The following is a 22,824-nucleotide window of genomic DNA, read 5'->3' on the forward strand; positions in this document are numbered from 1 at the left end:
AAGGGAAGACCCCCTACTGGCTTCTTAATTACAACTTTAAAAACACTTAAGACAATTAAGCAATTGCCTGTAGTACTGAAAAAAAGGTTTAGCCTTGAATTCCCATCTAGCAACTAAGTGTAAGGTGGCGAATAGGACACATTTTCAGACATTCAAGATCTTTAAAACAAGATAAAGAAAAAAAAAAAAACAAGAAAAAAAGTCAAAGGAAGCTAAATGAAGAACATATCCTAGAAAAATGAGAGTGTAGGGGCGCCTGCGTGGCTCAGTCGGTTGAGCGTCCGACTTCAGCTCAGGTCACGGTCTCGCGGTTCGTGAGTTCAAGCCCCGCGTCGGGCTCTGGGCTGATGGCTCAGAGCCTGGAGCCTGCTTCCGATTCTGTGTCTCCCTCTCTCTCTGCCCCTCCCCCGTTCATGCTCTGTCTCTCTCTGTCCCAAAATTAAAAATAAACGTTAAAAAAAAAATTTTTTTTTTAAAAAAAGAAAAGAAAAATGAGAGTGTAAAGAAACAGACATGGAACCCAGGAAACTTAAGTAAAAGAAACTCCAGACACAGAACACAGGAAACAGTTCCAAAGATATATAGGAAGCACAGGGAACAGCTAATCCAGACTGGAGCAGGATCCCAGATAATGAAAGCAAAGTTCTAAGGGGGGTGGAGGAAATCATAAGGAAACTATTTTGGCATGTGTCAGAGACCATTATAAAATTGGGAGGGGCGCCTGGGTGGCTCCGACTCTTGATTTTGGTTCAGATCATCTCATAGCTCCTGAGATGGAGCTGGGTTGACAGCGCTGAGCTTGCTTGGGGATTCTCTCTCCCCCTTTCCCTTTGTCCCCCCACCCCCAAATAAATACATAACTTAAAAAAAAAATTGGGAAAAAAATGCTGAGCACAAAGAACAAATGGCAAATTAGTTTTCTGTTAGGAAAAGTTATTTTTCAAAAAAGGGGGTGTTTGGCAAAGTGAACCTTAAAATTTACATAGTTATAATAATGTAAACATAAACTACTGAATCAATAATTTTGCTACAAACATGCTGTGGAATACAGGTGATTGGAGAAGACAAGGGTGAATAGGAAAAATACATATAATAGTGAAAAATTATTAAATAGTATAAACACATTATTTAGAAATATGAAGATAAATTCTAGAACAGCTAAAAAGTTGAGGGTCAGTGCCTTTGGAAAGAGACTGGGAATGAAGGGTGGGGCAAAAGACTTCTCTCCTTTTAAGTAGGATGACCATATTTCCTGGTTTGCCTGGCATGGCCAGAAAAGTCCTAATTTGTGCTCATTATCCCAAGACAACTATTAATAGTCCTTGGTTTGTCTCTTAAAAGTGGCCTGGTTTGGATGATAAAGCATACAGTCACCTAACAAATCTTTTCTACCTTCAGTTTTTTATAAACCATTTATAATATACTATACAAAAATTTTTTTTATTAAAGAGGATTATGAATTTGACCTTTAAAAAAGGTTTGCATTAGTAGTAAGAATATCACTGGTTAAATACAGACATTCAAAAACCCATAAATGATTTAACAAGTACCAGATTTATCATTTAATTAAGAAGTCTTAAAAATACTAAACAAGGGATATATTTGTGATAAGTATAGAGACACAAATTTTGTTTTAAAAGATACAGGCCTGCAGCCAGTTCTTTAACAATTATGCTTCTTAATCATACCTTATAGTTACTTTGTATTTATACCAATCTTACTTGCAGACTTACTTGCAGAATGAAACTAACCTAGTAGGAAATCTGCTCAAAACAAACCTCTCGGGAGAAGGCAAAGAGGCAGAGTCCTCTGAGATATATAATTTATACTGCATAAAACTATTTTTGGCAACTCCTCTATATAAATTGATTGAATTCTGACAATGTAGGTGTTACCAGAAAACTTACATAACTTGGTTGCATAAGATGTAGGTTGAAAGCACAAAAAAACTGTAGAAAAAAATAAAATGTGCAGGTCCTTGGAAGACTTCTACCAGACCACCTACAATGTGGACTGCTACCAGACCATATACAAAGTATTATGGAGGCATCTTTTCAAGCCTAGATGCTTAGTGTGTGTGCTAGGCACATTAATTAACACTAAACAAAGGTATGCGGTCAGAGGATAACATTGAGTATGAACACTGAGATAGTGACTAAGAAGATGTTGTAGACAGGTAGAAAACAAACCACATAAATAACCATATAACTTAAATTGTTGTTAAGTGCTATAAAATAAAGGTGTAAACAAGAATGGACTATCGGAAAAAAGTATTTGAAGCTTTAACCAAAACTTAAAGAGTACAGCACAATAAAGTTCATGTGTCAGTGTAATAGTTTCTCAGGTTTTTCTAACACTATTATGCCTTTAAATCTAAATTTCTTTAGATTTGATTCCAGAGTTACACAGCTCTCTTTCTGTATGGTAATAAAATAAACATATCACCAAGGTGTGAGACACCTTTGCACAAGTATAGGACCCTGAAAGCTCTGATGCTGACACACTGAAATTCTTGATAATTTCATCCTTGAACTCCTGTTTTATAAGTGAAGTCAGGAGAGCAGAGCATGAGCGTGAGCGGAAGGGGTATGTAACTATCTGGAATACCTTCCTACTCAAGTTGCATATAGTACTGATGACTACTATGAAACTTCCACAACACAATTTATACTCTCTTTAAGCCCCATGCAAGTCCTAGGCATCACGGGTCTACCCACATTATGTGTTCATGTTCCTTATCACCATATTTGACTAGTAAGCTGAAGCACTGCTAGCTCCAAGGGGCTGATTTTCCATTCTCCAGACTTGGTTTGAATGCAGAAAGAAGGAAACGAGCCACAAAAATCTTTTGATCAATTTGAGAGTTTTACTTTATTGAACTTTTCAACTTTGGAAATCAGAGGTCTCTTAGGTGAAGATTCTCTGGAGCAGATATTTAACTGCTAGTTTACCTAATTAGTTGTGATTTTACCCTGTTAAGTGTACCCTCACCTTGAGGCATTTTAATAATGACTGACATAAGCAACAGGAGTGGAATACAGGTGTTCATATCAACTCCACAATTTATATAGTACATTCATCTCATAAACCTGTAACTTGTTAGCTACTAGAAAAATTGATTATTTTTTTTGTAGATAATATCATTCTGCTAGGTTTCCTAAGAAACTCTCTGAAGAGCTCTTTAAAACAAGTTCATGTTTTCCAGTGACCTGAACATTTTAAAAGATCTTTAGATTTAAAAAAAAAATGTGTTTTCTACCTATAAACAGCACAATTCAAATCTATTCTGTGGCAAAAATAATTCCTTACACCTTCTCTTAGTTCAGATAAAAAGCCTAAAAGAATTCCATGTCATCACCTGACATGCAAAATTCTGTAATTCTGCACCTTGATGTTATCTGCAAATTATCAAGATCTCATAATCACATGTTAAATGCAACTGAAAAATTTTCTCACAACACTGGAATACAAACAAATTAAAATTGAATTTTACAATGTTTACCAGCAAGACTTTACTTGGACATCAAGGGTACTCTGGGTAAACCAACAAAGTTAGTCTCTAAAAATACCATACTAAGATCTGTCTAAAGCAAACTCATCATTAATCCACACACCTTCTTTTGTATTTCATTCTACTAGTAATACACCATTTCCAACCAAACTTTTTTTTAATACCTTAAAAAGAAAAGCCTAAACTCTTTGGCTCAGCATCCAGAACTCTAACCTACTGTTTCCAGTTAATTTCCAATTACTACCTTAAAAAAAAAATTCCTAGTTCCAGTTCATTCAACTTTTAAAAGTTACTGACTACTGGGGCGCCTGGGTGGCTCAGTCGGTTGAGCGTCCGACTTTGGCTCAGGTCATGATCTCACAGTTTTTGAGTTCAGGCCCCAGATTGGGCTCTGTGCTAACAGCTCAGAGCCTGGAGCCTGCTTCGGATTCTGTGTCTCCTTTCTGCCCCTCCCCCACTTGTGCTCTGTCTCTCAAAAATAAATGTAAAAAAAGAATTTTTTTTTAGAGTACTTTTTTTTCCCTGAGTACTTTCAATATGCCAGGTGGGGTGCTAAATTCTCAAAATATAAAAAAAAAACTATCTCCTGAACTCATACTTAAGGGGTACAGGGAGTGAATAGAATAAAAATAAATAAATACATAAATAACTCCAATAAAATACAAATACCAAAAATATACAAAATGCTATGGAAGAGAATCATACGTTCTTGATAGATTATTCAAAGCAATCTTCCCTCAAAACAATGAAAAATATTAGACTGAAATATAAAGAGCATCCTCTTAAGAGCAATGAAAGGTTGACAAAATAAGGAATTACTAGGTCAACAATGAAGGGGAAATGGGACTCTAAGAGATATGAAGATACAGAAGCTACTTCTGCCCCTGGGAGCATTTGTAAATTCCCCAAAATTTAAATTTTCATTTTACCACTCTTGTGGAAGAAATCAAAGCCCAGGATATGCACAAGGCATGGTTGTACACATATTAATTTCACTAGTCTCCCAACTTTTCTGTTTATTTTTTAATAAAGTTTATTTATTTGGGGGGAGGGGGCAGGTGGAGAGAGAATCCCAAGCAGGCTCCATGATATCAGCATGTGCCTGACACAAGGCTCGATGCCACGAACCTTGAGTTCATGACCTGACCTGAAATCAAGAGTCTGACACTTAACCAACTGAGATATCCAGGCACCCCTCTGCTTGAATATTGTCAAGAAAAGTCAAACTAATCAAATAAAATTGGGATTAAGTGTCACCCCACTGCTTCATGGAAAGCCACAAGAGACCATCATTCCAACACCTAACATATCAAGAATGAGCCAGATAATCTATAAAATCATTTTTCTTGAGTCCACCAAAGCTGAGGCTACAAGGCAAACAGACGAATTGAAATACAAAGAATGGTGAGCCCCTCCAAAAGAAATAAAACAAAGGAGGCCATCAAAAAAGCTGGTAACACAATAGCACTGCTAGGAATTTACCCAAGGGATACAGGAGTACTGATGCATAGGGGCACTTGTACCCCAATGTTTATAGCAGCACTCTCAATAATAGCCAAATTATGGAAAGAGCCTAAATGTCCATCAACTGATGAATGGATAAAGAAATTGTGGTTTATATACACAATGGAGTACTACGTGGCAATGAGAAAGAATGAAATATGGCCCTTTGTAGCAACGTGGGTGGAACTGGAGAGTGTTATGCTAAGTGAAATAAGTCATACAGAGAGGGACAGATACCATATGCTTTCACTCTTATGTGGATCCTGAGAAACTTGGCGGAAACCCATGGGGGAGGGGAAGGAAAAAAAAAAAAAGAGATTAGAGTGGGAGAGAGCCAAAGCATAAGAGACTCTTAAAAACTGAGAACAAACTGAGGATTGATGGGGGGTGGGAGGGAGGGGAGAGTGGGTGATGGGTATTGAGGAGGGCACCTTTTGGGATGAGCACTGGGTGTTGTATGGAAACCAATTTGACAATAAATTTCATATATTGGAAAAAAAAAAGGCTGGTAACAGCCAAAATTTATCAAATTCTTAAATACACAAAGACAAATATTTGTTAGTGTAAGACACTTTAATAACTCTGGGAGCCTCAATACAAGGTAAGTCTTTTACACAGGCCTCCACTGAGTGCTCATAACAAAGAATGAGGACAGACAGGAGACTGGAAAGTCTTACTCTCTGCAGCATGACGATCCACGACCTGCCTATGTTTAAGAAAAGAAAAGAAAAGGAGAACTTGAAGAAGCTTGTCCATGCTCCAGATCCTGCAGGAGTACAAGGTGCGAGTGGCTGTTGCTAATAAAGGGTATGAAACCCACTTCCAGCACAGATTCTAAACTGATACAAAGCTGTGGTCTGTATGTAGCTACTACAGAAAGACTATGAAACCTGCTTGCCCAAGATCCTCCATCAATACAAGGCAGAGATCAGTTGCTTTTGGGGTGGGGTAGGGGAGATGGCAGAGTTTTGCATGCACTCTACACTCTAGAAGGCAGCAAGAAGGACAGAAATCTGAGGACCAGGCACAGAGAGCTTGCCTAAGATTAGAGAAAGATGTACAGAACTAAGTACACTTCCTTTTGCCCCAAGCTTTGTTCCAAATAAGAAAGGTAGCTTACTGCTGAGAGAGTTGTAACAAATTGAGACCCCTTAATGCTAGATGTGCAGGGCCTGAAGGAAGTTGAGGCTACTGAAAGAAAACTTATATCCTCTAGTATCCAAGGCCTCACACTAAGCACTATGTAGTGACAGTCTACTACTGGAGTACTCTAAAGGTAAATAAAGTGATAATAAATTTCAAACCTGACCCAACTACAGACTAAACCAACACAACCCATCACACTGTCTGACAAAAGTGGATTATGTCCAATGTCCACATTCAGGCTTAAATATTATTTATTTCAGTCTCTTCTTTTACTTACAATGTTTGGCATTTAAACAAAAGTTATAAGACACACAAAAATACAAGGGAAAAAAGAATCAACCCACCGCTAGGAGATAAGAGAGTCGGGCAGAACCAGATGAATATGGCTCCAATGTTAGCAAAGTGGAAAACTGATGCATTTAACAGTAAACTAAGCAAAACTAAAAACTAGGGAACTGGAAAATAGGCTAGAAGAAAATTATCAAGCATGAAGCAGAGAAAAACAGATGGTGGTAAATATAGAAGAGAGGGCTTCAAAGATACTAAAAGAAGACTAAGGAAGTCTACCATATGTTTAGGTGGAATTACAGAAGGAAAGGACCAGGACAGAGAAAAAAAAATTGGAGATACTGGCTGAAAGTGTTTCAAAAGTGACAAAGGATTAGAGTCAGAAAGCCCAGCAGATATCAACTAGAATAATTAGCAATTACATCAATACTCACTGAAAATTATGCTTAAACTGAACATATTATGCTCACTAAAAATTCTGCTTAAAAACAACAAAAACCTGAAAATGCCATGGGAGCACTGATTGGAAATAAACAAAAGTTCCAGATGAGAAAGACTTCAGAAAAGGGAACGTCTGTCTTGACCTTTGAAGAATAATAGAAAAAGGAGGATGCATAAAAATGCTAAAGCATGTTGAAGAACTGGAAAATAGAAAATGATCTGAGTGCCAGAGTGAAAGGGATGGTATGGGAGAGATGAACAGAAAGGGTGCTAAAGGGAATTCATAAAACAGGTTATATCCATACTGTAAAGGCAACCTTGTGTTCTCTGCTCAGGAGTTCGTACTTTAACAATACAATGGTTTTCGGGGAGCCTGGATGGCTCAGTGGGTTAAGTGTCCGACTTTGGCTCAGGTCATGATCTCCCAGTTCATGGGTTCAAGCCCCACATCAGGCTCTGTGCTATTAGCTCAGAGTCTGGAGTCTGCTACAAATTCTGTCTCCCTCTGTCTCTGCCTGTCCCCTGTGCACATACACGTGCTCTCTCTCAAAAATAAACATTAAAAAAAAAAATGATAGTTTTGAAGCTTTTACCACTAGTAATTTGTATATTATTTTTCTCTTAGGACCCCATAAATTATGTTCCTGACAAACAGAACTTTCAAAGATGAAACAATTAGTAACCCAACAAAACTCTGTCTAGTTTTGCCTAGTCTTAATAAACACATAAACATCTTCCTGCATTTCTTATAATACTGAAAGTAATTAATTTTAATACCTTTGTGGAATAAGGGAGCACAATCTAATACTATGGACTACAGGCTCGGGAGCTACTGAAGATTTTGAAATACCATCAGCTAAAAACAAACACCCCCCCCACACACACAAGTTTCTCCCCAATTAAGGACAAGTTATCAGAAAGAAACATACTGGCTCCAAGGCAAATTAAAGAGGATCCAAAAGTAAATGGATAGAAGGCATATTCAATACATCAAATAGAAAAGAATTCTATGGGGGGCGGGGGGAATGAGAGAGATTATTCAGAATGATGAAAAACAAACATATTTTTCTTTTTTGGCAGGGAGCTGGGAGTGGTAGACAAAAAAAAAAAAACAAAAAACACAAGCTGAGTTTTAAAGAAATGAGTAGCCTGAAATATATGTAAGAGATCTAGAAGCACATTGGAAATAGTTTTGAAAACACAGGACAGCAGCCTGGGGTGATAAGAGATTTTAAATCACTTACACACTGATCTACTTACTTTTCCTCATACACATAGGCTATCTCCCTGCCCTTTGATTTCACTGTACCTTCTACATGGTAAGCCTAAGTGCTTGCCTCCACTAATTATGTCTAATAAGTAGAATTTGGGGCACTATGAAAAAGTAAACTGAAAAGCTTCAGGCAGTATAGGAAAACACTTAAGACCAAAGGAGTCCTACCTATTACCCTACTTAACATAAAGTTTTCTTTGAGCACTACCACAAATTGTTTACCAAGCAGGGCTTGGATTTTTGGTTACCAAAGTTGGAAAACTTACTAATTCCTAAGATCAGAGAAATGATAGCATAATGTTATAGTTTTTCACTGATTCTGCCTATAAAGGAATCTCTTAAATAGCATGTATTCTTTGTCACCACTCTTAAGATTATGTTAACAGTCTGTTCAGGATCTGTCAAAAATCACCAAGTTTGGGGTGCCTGGGTGGCTCAGTTGGTTAGGCGGCCGACTTCGGCTCAGGTCATGATCTCGCGGTCCGTGAGTTCGAGCCCCGCGTCGGGCTCTGTGCTGACAGCTCAGAGCCTGGAGCCTGTTTCAGATTCTGTGTCTCCCTCTCTCTGACCCTCCCCCGTTCATGCTCTGTCTCTCTCTGTCTCAAAAATAAATAAACGTTAAAAAAAATTAAAAAAAAAAAAAATCACCAAGTAGTCAAAAACCAAATAACCAGACTAACATAAAGGCCCCAGCCTGATCTATATCAACAAAGTACAGCCCACACCTAAGACTTTTCCTTTCAGAAATCAAGATTAAGATACTAATTAAGATAGAAATAAATAGGAACCTGAGGCTAAGCACAATAAATTAAGCATTGCCCAATTTTTAGTATAAAAGCCAATTTCTAACTATTTGCAGAAATATGGTAGTTAAGGGGCCTCTGGGTGGCTCAGTTGGTTAAGTATCTGACTCTTAATTTTGGCTCAGGTCACGATCTCATGGATTCTGAGTTTGAGCCCATATTTGAGCTCCAGATTCTGTCTCACTCTATGCTTCCACCCCCAACTCGCTCTCTCTCAAGAAATAAACATTAAAAAAAAAAAAAAAAAAAAAAAAAAAAAAGACAGTTAAGAATGCAAGCTATGAGGTCTGTCCTTGGTGCGACTCTAAGCTTAATTTCTCTAATGTTTAATTCTTTACCTACAAAATGGGGATAATAATAGTACCAACTTCAAAGGTATATTGTGAACTTTGCTGGACATAATATGTATTCAGCAAATACTCCCTATTATTGAGCAATGCCATCGTCTTTAAAAGATTTTCATACAGCTTTGTAGACATTCTGTTGGCTATTTCATTACTTGAACTTTGTTTTTAACACAGTTAGACTTTTAGTGTCATGCGGATTTATTACAGGAGGATAACTGCTACAGGATGAAGAAATACACTTTGCCCACTGGAGTATGTACATAAATATTGGGAAAAATAAGCATTATTAACATTTTTTCCTGTTATCTCTAACTGGATTTTGTTTTCTTTATATTTAGTTTTCGAAATTTCTTTAATGTACCTGCTCTTCCTTTTGTAATTATGGGAAGCAATTATTTAAAAATGAAAGACATGTTTCTTTTTTAAATATAATAAACTCTAGAGAACTCCTAAGAATAATTCCCTAAATTGCAGCACTACTGGTCTACCCTCTTTAGTATCTACTAACCACAAAAGAAAATAAAAAAAAATTAAAGTACTATTCTAGTAATTACTAAAGTAGAAAATAAGGTTAAAATCACTCCACAAAACATTTAGAACACCTGAGTATGCTTTAAAATTTTTACTATAAAAAATTTCAAACATATACTAGAGACAATAAACTTCCACATACCAATCAACAGTCTCCAATAATTATCAACATCTGACCTATCTTATAGTCTGTTTTACCATCCTCTATTTCTTTAAGATTTTATCTTTAAGTAATCTCTGCACCCAGCATGGGGCTTGAACTCATAATCCCAAGATCAAGAGTCCCAACGTCTACGCTCTACCCACTCAATCAGTCAGGCACCCCACCATTCTCTATTTTAAAGCAAATCCCAATCAAGATATCTATAAGAGTGCCTATTCTTAAACTGTTCTAAGCAACCTGTGGTAAATTACAAAACATGGCTCTAAATCCCTCCAAGTATGCATACATACCTCCTTGCATTATCATGTTGCCTGTCTGCCCAGAAGAGGCAGACTCTTATTTTCCACATCCCTTGAATATGCGCTAGTCTTGCGAGACTTACTTTGATTAAAAGAATGTAGTGTAAGTGACATCATATGATTTGCAAAGCTGTAAGCCTTACAACTTCCTCTCTCTCTCTCTCTTGGAATGCTGTCGAGACCCCCATGCCATTAAGATGACGACATGGAGCAGAGCCTACATGTTAACTGATACCAACTGTCAGAAGTATGAGTGACACCATCTTGGACCTTCCAGTGAGAAATCCTACAGCTAAATACTGGTATGTAAGTGAACCCCAGCAAAACCAGAACTGCCCAACAGGCACATAGGGCTGTAAAACAGTAAACAGTAATTTTAATCCACTAGGTTTTGAGGTGGTTTGCTATGTAGCAACAGAGTAAAGCTTCACAATTCATCCTAATTTCTATTTTGCCATAATTATCATTATGTACCCAGTTTCTATGAAAAATCTGATTCTATTACAGGGTCTAATTTAGAATTTGTCTTAAATATCTAGGGGAATTGAAGTTAATGAATTACCAAGAGCACAGTATTACTACACAATAAATTCATGGCATGAAGGCCAAAGTTATCACACAAAATACCAATGTATTTCAATAGCCAGTAGTCTCACAGAATTGCATAGTTATAATTCCATTATTTACATCTATTTGGTATAGTCTTTTAATCAATCTGCTTCTGGGGGAAAAATAATTTTTTTTTGTAAGTGGGAAATCCTAGTGTTTTATGGGTTCTAGTGAACATGGAAATGTGGAAGCTATTTCATTCACACTGGGTGGTCACATCAGAAAGCAGAGAACTCTTTGGGTCTTTAAAAAACAAAAAACAAAACAAAAAAAAAAAAAAAACTGCCTCTGGGTTTGTAGCTGACAGATACTTAGGACAAACATACCCACGTCTTAAAAAATAATCAGAAAAAGGTTTAACATCCTCACGAGAAAACGACTATAGTCTATATACTACCTTATGAGATAATCTGTTTTCCTTTAAAGTATGTATTTAATCTGCTGGGGTACCTAGGTGGCTCAGTCGATTAAGCATCCGACTTCAGCTTAGGTCATGATCTCATGGTTCTTGGGTTCCAGCCTGCATGAGGTTCCATGCTGACAGCTCAGAGCCTGGAGCCTGCTTCAGATTCTGTGTCTCCCTCTCTCTGCCCCTCTCCCAATCATATTTCTCTTTCTCTCTCTCTCTCTCTCTCAAAAATAAACATTAAGAAAAAAATTAAGATGTAAATATCAAGTTTCAATCTTTAGAGTGGCCACCATTTTAGTTAGTTTTTTTTTTTTTTTCTGGAAGGTGAGAGACACATTATACTATAGTGCAATAATAATAGATGAGAACCTAGCTTTTAAAGTTCAGAAGTTGCCCTCTTTTAAAACTGTTGACAAAACTAGGTGGAGAACAGTAGGTGATTTCAAAACCAGGTATTCAACTTATGTAGTCTAACTGGTAGAGCCACAGAGAAATATATTTGAGAGCAAGAAAAACCAGCTTTGATCGATCGCATGACTTCAGACCAGAATAGAAAAGTTAAGATCAATGAAAATTAAACCACAGCCAACTCTCAAATTATAATTTTATCCCTTGCTCTTGGGTTCATCTTACTATCAGCAACTTTTTAAAGACAGTATTTCTATAAAATAATGATTTGTGAGGAGATAAATTATTTCACTATAACAGAATTTTGCTTTAGTGAATTCAATAGATGTTACAAGTAATTCAAAATCTTACTCATTTCACATTGTAATCCTAATGGGATCAGTTGTTAATCTGTTATTTAGGAGTTAAAAGTTAATTAGTTAAGTTTAATTTGCTGGTTAAAAATAAGGTTTGATGCAAACATTTCACTGCCTTCCACTTAAGCATTTCCCACTGTTCTTTATTACTGACAATTATCTGCAGTAACAGAAAAGATGCTGTCAGTAAAGGCAATCTTAAAAATTACTTTTATTGGTCTTAGGGACATAATAGCTCTCCATTTCCAAAGACACAGAGCACTTTCTCAAACAGTAGAGGTTTTTCAAGTCATCTTCCATTCAATTCGTTGCAGCTATGGGAACAAACTGTCCATTCCTAAAACAAAATGGGATACCATGACTTTGCAGTTTCCTTATCAAACTCCTATAGTCTTCTCCACATCTCAGTTCAAGCAATACTTTCTGTACAAATTTCCCCAAAGATTAAGCACCCCTCTTCTGTCCTCCCACAGTACTACTATGTACCTACACTAAGATAATAGCAGTAGTTGTTTATACATAAGTCTCATGACTAAACTGTGAGTTGTAGAGGGCAGATGAGGTGTCCAGCTCATTCTCATAATGTGAAGCCCTGGTCTAGTAGCTAGAATGCAATAAGTTATCAAAAAATGTTTTACATAATTTGATAATTCTGCACTACCATTTTCGTAAAACATAGTATTAAAATGTGGGCAACTCTTGAACATAAGCCAGATGAAGAGTTGTGTAAAATGGATATAGAGCTCATTAAAGATTGGCTGCATGTGAGCCACGAATGAGGTCTCACTTGATTACCTGACATCTTCATGTAGAACATATGTGCAAGTCTATCTATATAAGGGAATCTTTGTACTTTATCTTGGAAAATAAGCACTCTTACCAGTATAGCAGAAAGAGTAATCACTTGTATTTAAGTAGGAATTTTTAATCATTCTTATTCAAGACATCTGACCCTGTGTGCAACTTTGAGAAAAGCCAAGACTATGCATATCCACAGGCTGACATCTGAGGCATCATTTAAAGCAAAGGAAAAGCTGTAAAAAGTTCTTATCTAAAAACACTTGCAGCCATTTGCAACTACATGGATGGAACTAGAGGGTATTATGCTAAGCGAAATTAGAGAAAGACAAATACATGACTTCACTCATATGAGGACTTTAAGACACAGAACAGATGAACATAAGGGAAGGGAAGCAAAAATAATATAAAAACAGGGAGGGGGACAAAACAGGAGAGACTCTTAAATATGGAGAACAGACGGTTTGCTGGAGGGGTTACAGGACAGGGGGATGGGCTAAATGGGTAAGGGGCACTAAGGAATCTACTCCTGAAATCACTGTTGCACTATATGCTAATTTGGATGTAAATTAAAAAAATAAAAACATTTGTATTATAGAATTTATATAAATACAGGTTACTGGGGGGAAGGAGAAATTACAGGCAGAGTAATATTTTAAGGTTATTCTGACTGGAATATAAACTGGACTTGTATCAATTCCAATTGCTTTTATATACATGAAAAATTCACTTTGAGAGTATTATGTCCCCTAGGTGTTGACTACTACAGGCGACCTCATCCACTTTGGTCCTCACATCAACTCTAGGAAAACTGCCGTTTTCAAGGAAATCTGAAGAGATTTAAAATCGGCAAATTAAGACTCAAATCCAGGTCTTCGGACCACAACTGTTTCACAAAAGGCTGTAGACCTGTAAAGGAAATACTGACCTCATTTCTGAAACAAAATCTTTATCTTCACCAAAAAAATCTCGTTACACTTTTTGTCTGCCTTGTTAACAACATACTGTTTGGTTTTTAAAACAAAAATTCATTTTTAACCTTACCTCTTAGTTGTAAACAGAAAGGGAGGAAGGGGAGGTTTAAGTAAAAATAAATAAAAGTCCTACAAAAAACAAACAAAAGACACCTTACTAAATTCAGTTTCACTTTGGCACATTTACTCTCAATAGTGCCAAACGACACTAGTGAGGAATCCATTACCAGGGTAGATTTCCCCCGTATATTACTATCTATCTGTGTACGTACGAAAAAAAATAATTGTAGTATTTTATGGTGTGTGTTTGTACATGTTCATCTTCACTACGCAGTTCCATCAAAATGAGGGAATATTCTACAAATCGTGCCTTCCATATTTTTACTTCTTCTACCAACAGGTTCGTTTTTTATACATACCACCAACTATTTCAACTCGAAGAACATACAAATTTATCACAACACAAAGCAACTCTCAAAGTATCACGATATTCAAGAAACAGGGCGATCAACGAGCAAAGCGCCACCGCAACTTAAGGGGCTTAGCAAAGTCCCTTCAATTCGAGACCGGGTTGGCAGAGGCCCAAACTTCCCCGCCTTCCACACCGCGCTCCTTAAATACTTCACTCGTGACACGCCCGGCCCGCAGGGCTCTGGAGGACCCTCCTTACCCCGAGTCAAGAGCAGGCCTCCAAAGGCCAAGATAGGGCCGAAACCCCCAGCCCTTGCCAACAACACGTCCTTAAGGAAGACGTACAATCTGCCCCTCCACCCGTCACAAACTCCACCACGAGATGAAAGGCCACCGGCAGAGGCCTGCGCCCAGTCTCCCTTCGTACCCGTGACTCCGTATCACGATCCTCCGCGCCAAGTAAAGACGGAGGAAGCAGCCTCCGCGTCCCCAAGCCTGTACTTCGTTTTCTCCCTTCCCCCACGCGGCCTAGGTTAGAACCAACTCCCAGAGAGAGAAAAGCCCGTGCGCCGCAGCTTATTACCCCTGCTCCCGAGCTGGCAACGAATAAGGCGCGTCCCTCTCGCAACGACCGCAGCACTGCCTTCCTCCTCGGAGTTCTAGGCCTCTAACTGAGGCAAAGCAGTCCGCAAAGAAGCACAATGGCGACCGCCCCTCTCTCAGATCCGGCGCAGAACCAGCCGCCACCGTTAAAAGCCCCTCCCTTCTCTTCCCCCCACTTCACGGACTCCGCCGACATCTCGCGAGAGGGGCGGCGCTGCGGGGGACCCGAGAGCTGCGGGCGGGCTCGACGTACCCTACCGCGGGGTGGTGCTCTGACTGCGGCAACCGTTGAAGGGCTGCCCCCAGGGAGGCAGCAAGGCGCCACCGGTAAGCAGCTGCGGCTGGTGGGCCGGCGGGCTGGCGGCTGGGCCGGCAAGGGTGCGGACGCCGGGAGAGGGGTGCTGGAGGCCCAGCCCTAGTTGCCGCCTCGCTTACTTGGCTAGAGGCTCTAATTCAGCCTTGCCGGCCCCGGCGCCCGAGTCCACGCCATCGTCTCTTGCCGCCTCTGGCAAACCAGTTGGACCCACTGCTCGAAATACCGCCCAGTTCCTTTTTTTTTTTTTTTTTTTTTTTTTTGGCGCTTGGTAAGTGGCGCAGTGAATGTTTATTGACTTGAATCAAGCACTGCCTCTCCCGACCTCCCCTCCTCCCACTCTCTGCCGGTCCTGCCCGTGGTCTGAGAGCCCTCACCTTTCAGGGTAGGAGCCAGTTGCCCAGGACCGTTTCTTGCTGGTGGTCATTCAGGCTTGGTGGTGGTGTACTTTTACAGTCGTGTCTCCTAAAATCGTGATACTGATCTTTGATAGTGTAGCTACAGATTTTGCAGTAAAAATTCACTTGGAGGAAAATTTTAAGGTAAATGGTCCTGTGAAAATTAGGCGAAACATTTAAAAACCCTGTAAATGTGGTAAGCTTAGTATGTAAATGATTAGTAAAAAATAAAAAGGAGTAAGAGAAAACTGCAATTGATGTGGATTTAGATTACATTACGTGGATTCAGGTGATATTGTACTTATTTTGAATAATGTATCAAACATAAAAGTTCTTTAACGGTAAAGATAAGTTACTAAGACTTGTAGACTTACTCAACGGCATCTGTTAAAGTGACTGTTTTATTAGGTTTTAAGCGATGCATTGTATTCAAATAATTCCAATAAATGAAGTATGAGGTTTCTATGAATATCTTTGTCATTTCATCTGAAGGGAATGCACTATCACTTCTCATCCCCATTTCACTCTGGGAGACTAACAGACTATCCATGCTTCGTTCACTATTATAAATTGTAAAATATTATAAATTTTAAAGATTCAAAGTTTATTATTTAAAATTGTCATATAAATGCCAGTCTAGCTTTTTAGGATTTGAGTTAAAGATTAAGCATGTGGTATGGGATAAAGTGAACATATTAGAGGAAATTAACTTGCCCTTTTTAGAAAACACTTTTTTTTTTTTTTTTTTTTTTTGCAGCCAGGTTGAGTATACTACTAGCAATGTAGTTATGGATATGTGCACATGTGAAGCACCAGATTGCATGAGTTCATATCCTAGTTCTGCCTCTGTATTACTGCCTTTGTTGTGTTGAGCAATTTTTTTTAAATTTTATTTAGGACTTACTTATTTTTGAGAGAAAGAGAGCGTGAGTGGGAGAGGGTCAGAGAGAGGGAGACACAGAATTGGAAGCAGGCTCCAGGTTCTGAGCTGTCAGCACAGAGCGCGATGCGGGGCTCAGACTCACAAACCCTGAGATCATGACCTGAGCTGAAGTCTATCGCCCAACCAACTGAGCCACCCAGGGGCCCCAGCAATTCTTTAACCTTGATAAGCCTGTTTCCTGTAAAATGGGATTAATAACAATACCTGTACCCCACAGAGCTGTTGAAAATATTAAATGGGTGGGGATGGGAGGGAGGGGCAAGTGGGTGATGGGTATTGAAGAGGGCACCTGTTGGGATGAGCACTGGGTGTTGTATGGAAACCAATTTGACAATAAATTTCATAATAAAAAAAAGAAAATACTAAATAAGATAATGCATTAGTTCCTGGAACATAGTAAGCATACCATAACTGTTAGCTATTATATTCCATGTCTAAGCCACCACTAATATTGTCTTTCTGGGGCTTAATATTATATAGGTCCCTTAAACATCTTCTCAAGTATATTCTACACTAAGAGGAATGACTGCACCATTTTTCTGAGCTATGGCAGTCAGACCTGGTACCAGTAACTTCTCTACAGAACCCCCAAACCTGGCAAGAATGGATCAGATTTTGACAGATTATGGCTTCATCCACACCCAGAACTGATGATATCAGCAGAGGTGAGTGTGACACCAATTTTCTATGCTAAACATACTTTCCACACTCTATTACTGATGCTAGTAATTGCATAAAAACCACTGATAACTGTGTTTTTATTCCTTAAGAATGGTTAGTTTTCATTGTTTTTAAAGTACCTTCTCTGATTTGAGTTTCCATGAGTTTTTAATGAGTTTTCATTATCAAAAATTTTTTGAAATTTTCCTATGTTAAAGACAATTTGATAGAATTGTGGATACAGATGGGTAAAATGGTGACTCTATTTTCTGATCTAAAAATCAGTACAAAATGATTTGACAGGAAAATATTTGAAATCAGAACTGTTCTGATCAATTTAGACTCCATAGTTGTTTTTTTGTGTGCAAAATTCCCCTAATTAGCCTTCTTTTGCTAAGCTTTTTATCCTTATGACCAACTCTGACGTACCTTTTTTTATCTAAATATCTTGGTTTACCACTTGCCCACACCACTTAAATTAGTTTCCATACTACTAGTAATTTTTCCCCTTCTACTTTGTAAATTTGCCTATCATTTGGTCATGGTCATAACAGTCCTTTCCTCTTACGTTAATAGTTCTTCAACTAGCTGATAGCTTAGAGAATTCTCTTTCAGATACTGAATTTCCAAGTTCCAATTTTTCTTCCTTTTTTGTCATCCCACACCTTAACTTTCTAAGAAGCTTCTCTATGTAAAAGCAATCTTATAGATATTTTTCACTTTGCATAAGCTATGTGGTCTTTAAAAGGTGTGGTCATATTTGCTTTTTGTAAATCAAATCATTTTTAAATGCATTTTTAAAGTTTATTTTGAAAGAGAGAAAGAGAACGTACAAGTCGGGGAGAAACAGAGAGGGAAAGAGAGAGAATCCCAAGCAGGCTCTACACTGTCAGCATAGAACCCGATGCTCTTAACCAACTGAGCCACCCAGGTGTTCCTAAATCAAATCATTTTTAAATGTAGGTTATTTCTTAAGCTTTGGCTAACAGAAGGTAATACCTGGGATGAGAAAAGAGTGGCTATAGAGAGGTCCCTGAGTTGCAAACAAAGGATGCCAATTTCTTCTCAGATGGGAATCTTATTAATCCCTGGAGAAGGGAACATTGTGGCATCAACCAAGTTTAGGATCTACTATTTAAAGTTATAGGTAATTTTAAGGGCACTTGAGTGGCTCAGTCAGTTAAGCATCCGGCTCTTGCTTTTGGCTCTGGTCATGATCTCACAGTTTGTGAGTTCGAGCCCTGCATGGGACCCTGCGCTGACAGTGTAGACTCTACTTGGAATTCTTTCTCTCCCCCTCTCTGTCTGCCCCTCCCCTGTGTGCGCATGCGCACACACACACACACACTCCCTCTCTCTCTCTCTCTCTCTCTCTCTCTCTCTCTCTCTCAAAAATAAATAGTTACAAGTAATTTTAAGTATGTAATAATAATAATAATAGTCTACAGATTGAGGCCTCTTCCTTCTTAAAGATCCTTTGCTTTAAATCTTTGATATAAAGAATTCCATTCATTCCAAAAATGATAAGCCCCAGATTTAGTGATTTTTGTGAATTTTTCTCCTCTAATTGAATGGAATTTTAGAAATTCGAGTTTAATTAAAAGGTGCCACATTTAATAAACATCCACGACACCCGGTTGACTTGTGCTGCAATAATTTTCAATCCCCAGAGCCAATAGATGAAACAATATAAAAACAAAGAAAATACCATCTTGAATCCCTCTCTGAGAAACACTTTCTTACACCTAAGCTCATGGTCTAGAACTCATTAGTTCTAGGAATATCATTCTTGCTCATTTAGCTCTGGAATACATGAGCCGAATAGGAGCAGTTCCCAATTTACAAGGCACTTGGAATCTGTATGTGAAGCGCATTTCACACTGCCTGAGACATAGTTTTAAATAAAAGCAGCTTTTATTATTAATAATACTAGGGGTTGGAAAAATATCGTACACAGGCCAAATCTGGTTCACTGTCTGTTATTGTAAATCGTTTTATTGGAACACAGCCAGACTATGTTTATGTATTGTCTGTATATTAGAGTTGGCCAGAGAAACAGAACTCTCTATCTAGAGAATTGGCTAACATAGTTGTAGGGAGTGTTAACATTGAAATTTGTAGAGCAGGCCAGAAGGCTCGAAACTCTGATAGGAGTGGATAGTGCAGTCTTGAGGCAGAATTTCTTCTCCAGAAACACTGTTTTTGCTCTCAAGGCTGATTAGATGGGGCCCATCTTATTATCAAGGATAATCTCCTTGACTTAAAGTCAGCACATTATAGATACTGAGCACATTTACAAAATATCTTCACAGCAATGCCTTAAATTAGCATTTGATTAAATAACTTGATGCTCTGCATTGGCTAAGTTAACACTTAAAATTAACCATAACAACCTATGAATGAGTGCTTTTACCCAACAGTGGTGACTAGTTGTGATAGAGACAATATGGCCCCAAAAGCCTAGAACATTTACTATTTGTTTTTTTACAGAAAGTTTGTTGACCCTTGGAGTAAACTGTGAAACCAGACTGAACTGACCTTGTTCTTTTAATAACAACCAAGCTAAACATACACACACATCAGAATGATAATAATTGGCCTCCATGGCCACTTCAGATTACATTTTATGAGACTATAAGCAGAAAAACATCCAATTACTAATAGAAATTCCTTGGGTATTCCCTCTGGCAAGTTTGGTTACTATGCCTTTCTTAACTTAATTTTTCTTCATGTGTATGCTTTTATAACAATGTAGGTATGTGATTATTCATAGTAGCTATTTTAGTATTTTTTCCCTTTTCCTTCATAATTTGTCTCTCTTACCACTATACAAATATCCTTGCAAAATCAGTATCTTTCTGCACTTTTTTCTGGACAACTACACAGTCTTAAAAGAATAGTTCTATAATACACATATACACATGCACATACATGTGCACATGCACTCTCTTTTTCTCTACACACACACAGAACTACTTGGAGGTTTTTTTTAACCATTTATTTTATAAAATAGCATCATATGCATCTGGCTTTTTTCAACCAAAAGTACCTCTTACCTAAATCCCTATTTGTATTGATTATTTATCCTTTCTTTTCAATTTGTGATGGCTATTACCACTCTCTCCTGTCTTCACAGTGTTTTTTCAACTCTCTGATCTGTCTGTTGACTTGCCGTTTAGTATCTTTTGCCAAAGATATGTTCATGTTAAAATGTATCTGTGATTTCTTTTATGACTTTTGGGTTTCTAACTTAGTTTAATAAATCTTAACCTCTCCCTGGATTGTATCATGTAGTATCCTGCATTTTCCAGATTATGTTTAATTAAACTCAGATTGTGTGATGGAATAAGATCATAGGATCCAGTTTCATGTTACATTCAATGGATAACCAGCTGTGCTAGTAGCATTTCTTAAATAATCCTGTCTTTATGTATGACCTTTGTCACACACTGAATTTTCAAATTTATACTAGATTTATTTCTGGATTTTATATTGTGAAAACTAGACTGTTCCGAACTATATAGAGTGCTATCGTTTGGGTCCCTTTTGAATCTTTTTCACATATTGATAATGTTCTGCATTTCAGTCACCTGCCTATTTCAGTAATAAGAAATGGTAACTGTTTCTTCCAGAATCCCCCAATACACCTAACTAACTTTGTATTATACAGTGCATGTTATGCTACTAGCCTGCCTAGGAATTATCTAATTTTTTTCCCCACTATTCTTACTTCCTTTTATCAGCAGTTTGCTAAAACCATTGAATATACTTAATTATTTAAAAATACCGTATTAATATTTTTATATATCATAATAATTTTTTTTTAAATTATACACATAAATACATATATACTACTTAGCTTCTTTACCCTGTTCCCTATCCAAGAGTCTTATCTCAATTTTCACTGTGTAGCCTTGTCCACTCTTGACAGCAAGTTGGCCATTTGTACCAAGGACAATACAGAAGAAATTCTACATTTTCCACTATTATGTCATCATAAATGTTATGATAATAGTGACATACTTTAAGTATTTCATTTATAGTAAATGTTTGTAATTCTTAACTTTAGTATAGGATGCAAACAGTGGTGGTAGTTGTCGATTTTGTTGTGGCTTGAATATTATTCTCTTCAAAGCTGAGAACCCTCTACTTTAAAAAATTATATTTTCAGTTTTTAGGGATACTAAATCAGTACTTTTTGTTTGTGTATAGCCAGTTATGATAAATTATGGAAAGGCTTTTCTCAGGAAAGTGATTGTTGTTTGGAACTCTATTAAGGTATTTTTTTAATCTTATGAACTTTGTCTCAAATATTCTTGAATTGAAAGTTTTAAACATGTGTTTTCATATTAGGGTCTTAGGATGTGAATGAAAATAAATACAATTTTAAGAAATATTTGGTTTCCTTTAACAGTTTTATAAATACATATATTGACATGACTCTTTTGTTTTAGACATTGTTTCCTTAGGTTGATAACCAAATGTTTTCTTGGTACATAAATTTTGCTGTTAGTCATCCTGTTACAAATTGCTAGAGTACTTCTAAAATACAATTATTTTTATGAAATTATATATCAGGATTTTAATAGGCCTTATTAACAATCTTTAATCTGAATAAATAAAACACTAATCAAATTATAGCATTAAGAAATTAATTGGGTAGATGAAAATTTATATCTAAAAAGTTTGAGTAAAGAGTTTAAATTTTAATAATTCTTTCTTACAATGTCCAGAAATAAAAATTGCTAGTGTTTAGTCTTATCGATGCTTTGAAGTAAGCCATATAAAAAACTATTATCATTTATTCTCTTTAATGAAAGAAAAATGTGTAGAAAGACCTAAATACACTATTGCAACACTGCTTCTAAATCAAAGTGAGAGAAAATCAACTCTTAGGTGCCAAATAGAAGTTTTTACACCCTTTTTAGAAGACTTTTGTTTTCTTGCTATCAGAACAGTGTGTAGAGTTTAAGTTTTATTCACAGCAAAATTGGCATTAACTATATTTGTAATATTTCTAACTTATTTTGTTCAGAAAAATGTTGTGGAAAAGAAATGAACAAAAATTAACATAAGGTAGATTAAAAAATGCTTTTAAGAATAAAATGTAAATTTTTAAAATACAGAGTCAACTATTAAACATTACAGTGTTGCTTTTAAAGTAGGAATAAGGGAACATTTCCCTTTTTTCCTGAATTTACAAAAAAAATTTATTTTTTTTTAACATTTATTTTTGAGAGAGAGAGAGAGAGAGAATGCTTGCAAACACAAGCAGGGGAGGGGTGGAGAGAGAGACACACACACACGGAATCTGAAGCAAGCTTCAGGCTCCAAGCTGTCAACATGGAGCCTGACTCGGGGCTCCAACACACAAACTGCTTCCAAAGTCAGACACCTAATGAACTGAGCCACCGACACACCGCCCCCCCCCCCAAATATTTTTAAATTAGCATTCCATCAATTCATACAGATAAGTAAACTACCTTTATTTATGAAAAAAATCAATGATACAGGCACTTAATGCTAAAGAATGGGACCATCTGTTCCTATTAAAGATCAATGACTAGTGGTTCCACTTTCTGGTTACACATTGAAAGAGCTTGGAAGTCCCTATTCCATCCTAACAACAAGTAAAAA

General features: G+C 37.3%; 1 protein-coding gene and 1 long non-coding RNA gene across 10 annotated transcripts in view; one reads left to right on the forward strand and one right to left on the reverse strand.

The window, feature by feature from the left end:
- The window catches only part of MARCHF7 (membrane associated ring-CH-type finger 7), a 60,089-nt gene extending 45,070 nt beyond the window's left edge, over positions 1-15,019 (reverse strand). For 6 of the 9 annotated variants that reach the window (XR_002082089.2, XR_002082101.2, XR_002082100.2 and 3 more), the window contains exon 1: positions 14,854-15,018. The gene's annotated coding sequence lies outside the window, so the exon portion shown is untranslated. Of the gene's footprint in view, positions 1-14,853 lie in introns of all 9 variants that reach the window. The other 3 variants (XM_019457413.2, XM_019457399.2, XM_053908470.1) reach the window with 2 other exon arrangements.
- Positions 15,020-15,072: 53 nt separating this feature from the next.
- LOC128778657 (uncharacterized) overlaps positions 15,073-22,824 on the forward strand; it is a 45,881-nt gene continuing 38,129 nt past the window's right edge. The window contains exons 1-2 of the long non-coding RNA XR_008424390.1: positions 15,073-15,200; positions 17,008-17,192. This is a non-coding gene — a long non-coding RNA (uncharacterized LOC128778657). The remainder of the gene's footprint in view (positions 15,201-17,007; positions 17,193-22,824) is intronic.

Source organism: Panthera pardus, unplaced genomic scaffold, assembly GCF_024362965.1.
Source record: "Panthera pardus isolate Hobbes unplaced genomic scaffold, ASM2436296v1 HiC_scaffold_10, whole genome shotgun sequence".
In the NCBI taxonomy this organism is placed as follows: domain Eukaryota; kingdom Metazoa; phylum Chordata; class Mammalia; order Carnivora; family Felidae; genus Panthera; species Panthera pardus.